Consider the following 9,298-nt stretch of genomic DNA (forward strand, 5'->3'; position numbering starts at 1 on the left):
GTGTATGATTAATGCAGTATCGGCTATAAATGTCAAAAACAATTTAAACCCAATGAACTATATCTTCCGTGAATTGCCCAGTTTTAAAAGCTTGCTGACATATATTTTAAGGTAGGTAAGTCTTATTGAAGCGAGATTCACATAAATTTCCGGAAGATATAGCTACATCAGATAGTAAGTCTTATGGAAAGCGAGATTCACATAAACTTCCAGAAGATATTGCTACATCAGTTAGCAAGTCTTATCGAAAGCGAGATTCACATAAACTTCCGGAAGATATAGCTACATCAGATAGTAAGTCTTATGGAAAGCGAGATTCACATAAACTTCCAGAAGATATAGCTACATCAGATAGTAAGTCTTATGGAAGCGAGATTCACATAAACTTCCGGAAGATATAGCTACATCAGATAGTAAGTCTTATGGAAAGCGAGATTCACATAAACTTCCGGAAGATATAGCTACATCAGATAGAAAGTCTTATGGAAAGCGAGATTCACATAAACTTCCGGAAGATATAGCTACATCAGATAGTAAGTCTTATGGAAAGCGAGATTCACATAAACTTCCGGAAGATATAGCTACATCAGATAGTAAGTCTTATGGAAAGCGAGATTCACATAAACTTCCGGAAGATATAGCTACATCAGATAGAAAGTCTTATGGAAAGCGAGATTCACATAAACTTCCGGAAGATATAGCTACATTAGATGTTAAGTCTTATGGAAAGCGAGATTCACATAAACTTCCGGAAGATATATAAGATAACCTAGCTTATATTACAATTACCTCCATCTCACCTGGATGTTATTAACACTTCCCAGGATAATTTAATTGGCAGAGTATGTACATTTACATAATTACTTCTCAGAGACTGAATTACTTGCTGCACATGCTAACAACTGCTCGCCAAGAAACGAATTTAACAAAAAGAAGTAAATAATCATTCTTTAGATCCACATTTTGGTTCATTGTTGCGAAATTGAAAAGAAAGCTTTGGTTTGCTTCTTTTTGAAGTGTGTCCATCGTAGCTGATTAATATATTTCAGCTGAACTTTGGTGGGTGTTGATAATCAAGATGCGACACCTGTGTGGTTTTGTCAGGCTAACGACGGTGTATGTACTATAAACTTCTAAAAGTTTTGATAACTTTACTAGCCTAGCTATGTTCTAGTCAGGCTGCAATGTCGTTTGTTCGAGTAAGGCTACAATATCGTTTGTTCGAGTAAGGCTACAATATCGTTTGTTCGAGTCAGGCTGCAATGTCGTTTGTTCGAGTCAGGCTGCAATGTTGTTTGTTTCAGTAAGGCTACAATATCGTTTGTTCGAGTAAGGCTACAATATCGTTTGTTCAAGCTAGGCTGCAATTTCGTCCTTATTTCTCGCGGTATCCAGATTATTGTACAGTACAGTTAATTGGTTTTTATTTAGGTGAGTTGTGCCTTTGCTGCCCTGAGGCAGGGTTGGATTATCCATAGGGCAAAGTCGGCAACGTGCCCAGAGCCCCAGAGGCTTAAGGGGCCCCGTATATTATCGCCTGATGTCACAAGCAAGGCCCCCGAGGCTTATGGGGCCCCATATATTATCGTCTGATTTCACAGGCAGTGTTGTTAATAGTACTGTAACCATATTTATGGACAAAGCAGGATAGCTATGGGACCCTATGTTGGCTGTGCCCAGGGCCCCAAATGCCTTAATCCGGCCCTGCCCTGAGGTGATTATTATTACTGAAACTTGTGTGAACTGTGCTTGCATTTCAATTGACAGTACCTACTTACACATAATTTACCTCATATCTGCCGCGATACTCAGATAACACTGGACAACAAATTTTTACAAAAGTCATGTTACTGAAATAAAATTAGTCAATTCTTATCAATTTTTATGTGCTGAACACGAATATGACAGTCAAATTGCAAAACTGGCTCTAGTTTTTTTGTAATCTGCAAGAAATTAATGTTTACATAACGAAATGCATTCCAATAGTAAAAGGTCAACTGTAATAGCCTACCTATAAAAAATCAAGTCATTGACTACATCTTAGATTTCTTCGCCTGTCTCTTGTACAGCTGTTCGGGAGCATCTCTGAGGAGTGTCCAGCAGTAGTCAGCCAGCATTGTAGTGGACCATTTTCCCTGGTATCTTTGTTCCATTGTTGCGATATCTTGATGAAAACGTTCGCCGTGTTCATCACTAACAATACCACAGTTGCTAGGAAAGAAATCCAAATGGGAATGAAGGAAGTGAATCTTTAGAGACATATTGCAGCCAAGTTTCTTATACTTCATCAACATGTCTTCTACTAGTTCCTTATAGTTTTCTGCCCTAACATTTCCGAGGAAGTTTGTAGAAACTAGGCGAAAAGCATTCCATGCTTGTTTCGCGTCACCTTCCAGCAAGTTGTTGAACCGGTCATCTTTGAAAAGCTCTCGAATCTGAGGACCCACAAAAACTCCCTCTTTAATCTTTGCTTCGCTGAGTCGAGGGAATTTTTCATGCAGGTATCGGAATGCTGGCAAAGTCCGGTCAATGGCTTTCACGATGTTCTTCATCAAACCTAGTTTGATGTGAAGGGGTGGTAGCAAGATTTTCTGAGCCTCAACCAGAGCTGGGTGTTGGATATTCTTCTCTCCAATGGCTACATTCTGCCTGTGAGTCCATTCCTTCCTCATGTAGTGCATTTCCCTTGCTCGGCTATCCCACTCGCATAAGAAACACATGTATTTTGTATATCCTTGCTGCAGTCCCATTAAAAGGGCAACTACCTTCAAATCACCACAGAGGTGCCAGCTGTACTTGTTATACTCAATGGAATTCAGTAGCTGCCTTAAGTTATCGTATGTCTCTTTCATGTGGACAGCATACGCTACTGGAATAGATGGAAGAATGTTTCCATTGTGCAAAAGCACAGCCTTGAGACTCAGTTTCGAAGAGTCCACAAATAGTCTCCATTCTTGTGGGTCATGAGTGATTTTTAAAGCATTCATAAGGCCCTCAATATCGGAACAGAATATCAGATTACTTTCCTTTCTGAAGAAAGGCTCCAATTGCTGGTGGCGCTTTCGATATGCAGTAATTGTGACATCTTCTTCTAGAAGATTCCATTGTTGGAGTCTTGATCCTAGCAATTCTGCCTTGTTCTTTGATAAGTCCAAATCACGAATCAGGTCATTTAGTTCTTCCTGTGTTATTCTGTGTGGGATTGATGATGCACCACAGTGAAAATCTGGATCACTGCATGCTGATGGACCAGGAGAAGAACAGGTCGACTCACCTTTGTCTTCGTCAGATGAATCAAGAGAATATTCTGCTGGAGGTTCTGGAATAGGAAGTCCCTCACCATGTGGAACTGGTCTCAATGCAGACGGAATGTTTGGGTAGACTATTCTCGACTTCTTTTGCTTCGTTATTCCGCCGGAAAGAGGAGGAACCAAGCAGAAGTAACAGTCATTTAGGTGGTTGCTTGGCTCTCTCCACACCATTGGGACTGCAAACGGCATTGATGACCTTTTGCAATTCAACCACTGTGAAAGCTGTGTTGTACATGTAGCACAGCTTATATGCGGAGCCCAAGGCTTGTCTTGGTCACCAACCTTGCATCCGAAGTAAAGATGATATGCCTTCTTCACTTGAGAATTAATACTTTTCTTCTGGTTGGCAAATGTCACTTCCCCACAAATATAGCAAAAATTGTCCGCGGTATTAACACACTTTCGAGGCATTACTGTTCTTTATTGTACGTAAATGGATAAAATAATAAGTTTTATGTAACAGTAGCTTGAACTGTCTCGCACAACGTCTAAAATATTTTAAATGCTGAACCTATCTGATTGGGCTTTATATAGTACACTGCTTACGTCAGCTTCAGCAGCCGCCTGGCATTAGTATAATAGGCCTACACATGTATAGTACACTGCTGACGTCAACTTACTTCAGCAGCCGCATGGCATTAGTATTGCATTGCATCAGAAAATGATGCAATCAACTGTGGATGATGTGAGCATGATGGTATTATGCAATGTTACATCATTATTCCGGATGTTGCTGCAGTCCTACTGGAGAAATTTACACAGTGAAACATAGAAAATGAGGTATATGAATATCTTCAAAACGAGAGCCAATACAAATTTTTCACGGTTATATTCGTGTTCGGCACACCAAAATACTACAGATTAGGGCCTTTTCAAGTCAGTAATGATTTCACTGTTGACCAGTGTAATATATAGTTATCTTCAGGTAACGTGGATTACGCCAAAGTAATATATATATATATATATATATATATATATATATATATATATATATATATATATATATATATATATATATATATCTGAAGTGCCTGAATTTTCTGAATTTCGCAAGCCACACTTCAGGTAGTGAAAACATTGAAATTAACCGCCAGACTTAATTATATGCATGTAACGCTAATTAAATCCATGGAATAGACTTGGCAAAGATACCAGGTTTATCCGACGCAACTCTTAAATAATAAGGTTTGCTACTTGATTAATTGAAATTTTGTTGAAAATCGCGAACCATATGAACCATCTGCATGGATAGGTAGTGTACAAGGACTCCAATAAATCCTCATCCCCGAATGTTGGCATCATCTGCGCATGCGTGTGAACTAATTACCCTGATATGATTTCGGGGTGAGTTAGATAAGAAAAAGACAGGTTTCAGGCGTACTATACACGATAACAAGTTCAAGAGGTAGGGCAGGTGTCCTTGCAGTATCTTTAACGGCTGATATAAGAGGGCTGGCTGTACAGGAACTAGCTCCAACAAACAGGAGAAAGGCCGTTGATGACGCGAGCGCGCGCACACACACACACACACACACACATGGTAAAAATTTATAGGTACATGTACATGTTACGGTGTTTATAACTACAATGAAATATGTAACTGGAAGCAGTGATGTTTGACTTGACCACAAGATTAGTTAGATCTGGTTTTTAAAAAGCTTTCACAAGAGTGTAGATCGTCGGTAATCAGATCTGTCCAATTTTCATTCCGAAACAAGGATCTGTTGTTCAAAGCGATTTAGTGAAAGCCCTATGTCAAGTCCACCATTCATGCAAAAGGAGTAGTGATGAAAAAATTTTCTAGAAGGCCATGATGCCACGATGGAGGTCAGATGAAAGCTATTGTCATTCGGAACAAGCTAAAAAATGCTGTACTGTTTAAGTGAAAAATCGTTGTCGATACGACCATCCATTCAGGAGAAGAAGCCATATAAGATTTCCGGAATTGGCGTCATGACAGCCATTGTTGAGTTTGTATCAACGTAAAAGAAATACAGAAACAATGATATAAATGAAGAAAAGAAGCATTTTTAAAATCGGTGAGGTCAGATAGAGGAAAAGAAGTATTTATCATTTTTAATATTGGTGAGGTCAAATTGACATAGTAGTTTTCGTAAGTACCTCCTTCTTACAGTGACAAGTGTTGCAGTGTTTTTATCAGTATGATCATCCCTTAAAGAAAACTAATTATCATAAGATTTTCATGATGGCCGCCATGACCATCACGTTGGCTGTCTGTTCAGCACCATTTTGATTTCGGGCAAACTAGACAAACTGGATATCATAGCAGATTTTTCAATGAAAGCTACATATTAGCATGACCATCCGTTCAGGAGACGTAGCCATATAAACAATTTCAGGACGGCAGTCAGGGTAGTCATTTGGGTGTTGTTTATATTGCAAGAAATAAATAGTTCTTTAAGTGTCGGTAAGGCCATCCATTCTAGAGAAGACACTGTTACAAGATTAGTCACATTTTGGAATGTCACATTGGCATAATTTTCATTCCAGATCAATTTCAAACATGGGAAGTATTTTAGTGAGAAAAAACAAGATTTCAATATGACCATGCCTTTAAAATGGTGGTGATCATACTTCAAAACCGATCACTTCCTTTTACGCATCACTGAATTGCTGAACTACTTATATTCTAAACTGTGCGGCATGCCAACAGAAGTGCTCCAACTACTTAAACAAATGTTAACACGTTTTTGCAACAATTTAGCGTACTTTAAATTACAATCAAGACATATATTAGATCGACTTAAGCAAATCTCCTCAATAAACTCAATAAAGAGAACAAGTGTGCTTAACCATTTTAGTTGGACTCTACATATATAATACGTGTCTCATGAGCGGGCCTGCATAGTGATATCAATATACAAAATGGTATAATGAACGATCAGATCAATGAGGCGCTTACTTAGCAATTATGCAATCGGAACCACATCGGCCATTTCCATCGTATGCTATATAAAAATTAAAACAAAAACAAAATACTAGTTCAAATAATGGCCACTTTGGACTGCTCTCAAGCTCGTATTTGTTATTAGGTTATAATAACTTCATAGCGTTACAGTGAATAGATGACGTCTCATCACAAACAGCAACGCAACCAATAGTTGCAATTAATTAAAATCGAATGATTTCTTCAATTTTTTTCATCATAAAGTTGCAGAAAACCATATCAAATTAACTGTGCAGGTATTTCATTTTATGTTGAAATATCGTCAGGTGTTATTTTCAAGACCTCGTGTTGTAAATGTTCGCTGTGCATTTGGCCGGATGTTTGTCCGCCAAAATCTTGTCAATTTGAGAAGTATCTCTAAGATTTCCTCCTATTCTTTTTCAAAAAGTCAAATTTATTCAAGTCGCATCTAAAAGAGACGAGACTGTTCCGAAGGAGCAGCTATAGTACATAGTGGAATCGTGAAAGAAAGATTTTTAAGATGGCTGCCATGGGCATAGTTTTGGAGGTCTGACTGCAGCAGTTTTAGTTAGAACCAGCTAAATATCGTAAGAGGTCATTTAGTGATCACCTGTTCAGAATGAGCAGCTATAACAAGATTTTCAAAATGACTGATATGGCGGCGATTTTGCAGATCTGATTGGCACCATTCTGATTTAGGATGAACGATATATCATAAGGAGTATTTTAGTACAACCTCAGTGCATCACTAAGTTACATTAAGAAGAAGTGATAAGCAAGATTTTAAAGAGGATCACCACGTTGATCACATTGGCTATATATTGGCACCGTGTTCATTTAAAACCAATAGTCATCGCGAAAACCCCGTGATCCTTTTAGGCGAAGTAGCTATGATAAGATTTTCGAGATGGCAGCAATGCCAGCAACTTTATTTGACAGGTCGCCATCATTTTCATTTAAGACTTGTCATACAAAATGGGAAGTTTTTGGATGAAAACCCCATGTAGTTATGGCATTACCTTTAGAAGAAGTAGCGATATCGAGATTTAATAGCCATGTTTGAGGTCAGATGAGCACCATTTTCACTTAGTACCGAGAAAATAACTCGTTAGGATTCTAATGAAAACACCATGTTTATGAGATCAGCAATCTGATTAAAATTAGATCTCCGCTATCCTATGTGAAGATCTGACGACGACGCTTAGGGTCATGTTCTAGTGACCTTTGAATTATCCAATGGAAATGCAGCTTTCAAAAATCTGAAAGTGAATCAAATCGTTCGGTACACATTCATGCTCTTCACACACACTGCTCAGTCTCAAAACGCAATGATATAAGACTTCATCTGATTGGTTGATAAAGTTAGCGATTGTGGTAATAACATAGGTTCCCAGAACATGACCCCTAAGCGGTTGTTGTCAGATCTTCATGTATAACAGTGGAGATCCGACTGTAATCAGATTGATGAGACCATTTACAGGACGGTACAAGTGATAACATAAGTTTAAAAATAGCGGCTGTGGTGGTCATACTGGATGTTTGAGAGGCAACATTCCATTTAGCACGTACGAAATATCTTACGTAATGTGATTAAAACCATATATTGATACGACCAGCTGAACAGAACACGTTGCAATATCTTTTATGTTGAAGACGGCACCCATAATGGATATCTAATCGGTACTCTTTTCATTTACTACCAACTGCACATAATATGAAGTCTTTTAATGAAAACGCCATGTCGACACAACCGTCAGTTTAGGCGAATACCTTTTAAATTCTCTCATTGTTGTAAGAATATGGCAGAATATCAGAGGGGAAAAAAACATAAATGTACGACACCTTGACCTTCGAAACGGAATCAGATTTAATTTGTGTCATGCTGGATTTACAGTTATTACTTTGGAACGCCTTTTCTTACAGTCATGACATCATAGCGGACTGATGATTAGAACTCGTCTGTTTAGGCAAGGTGTGAATTGTAAACATAGTTCAATGACATCGAATATAATTGAAGAATGTTTCTATTGTACCCCACCCAAGTAAAGACTATATATATATATATAAATATATATATATATATATATATATATATATATATATATATATATATATATATATATATATATATATATATATATAGTCATTTTCTTACGACTCATCCGGTCGCCATAGTGATTTGAGCATTCGCATCGGATGCGGGAGGTCGCGGGTTCGAACCCCGACCGGGTCATGCCAAACACTTGTAGAAATGGTACTAGCAGCTGCCTCGTTTGACGCTTAGCATTAGGAGGTTTGTGTTAGGGCTGGTCGGCCTGGTGTCAGGATGATGTGACTGGGTGGGACATGATGCTACATGTCTGCGGCTTTATCACTTTAAACTGCCACAGTGCAGACATCGTAACGATATGACTGGAAGCTGCATTAAAATCCAAAACACCCCCCCCACACACACACACACACATTTTCTTACTACAGTGATAGAAGGTGATATAATTTAAAGATTAATTAAATTCGTAAGAAAATTCCTCAGGAATTTCCGTACATTCCTTATAACGGAAATTACCGACTTACCGGTACAGTGAAAAAGAAAAAATTACTGCGGTAAACCGGGATACCAGTAATACCACGCACCTCTAGCATTGGCGGAAAACGTGGATTATTCTGTTACATATGTAGGTAACAATTTCAAAAGATTACCTTGGTTTACCGATAAAACACAGAGAAAATGCTGAACAATGATGAAAAAATCAATAGCATGAAGGACAATAAATTTACGAAGTGACAAAATTTACTGAGATTAAGCCTAGGATCTGTTCTCACACCAGACCCGGGGCCCCGAGTGGCTGAGTGGTCTAAAGCGCTCTCCGTTACGGATCACTGCCATCTCACCTCTGTCTGCGTGGGTTCGAGTCTCGGATTCAGCTAATGTGGGTATGTGAGAAAGCTTGCCAGTAGCTTCTCGTGGGTCGGTGGTTCTTTCCGGGGTTTTCCCGGGTTCTTCCTCCACCATTAATACTGGCCGCCATGTATAGCCTATCGTGTGCTGAAAAATGGC

The sequence above is a fragment of the Sinohyriopsis cumingii genome, chromosome 16, assembly GCF_028554795.1.
Source record: "Sinohyriopsis cumingii isolate HCF-2022 chromosome 16, ASM2855479v2, whole genome shotgun sequence".
Taxonomy (NCBI): Eukaryota; Metazoa; Mollusca; class Bivalvia; order Unionida; family Unionidae; genus Sinohyriopsis; species Sinohyriopsis cumingii.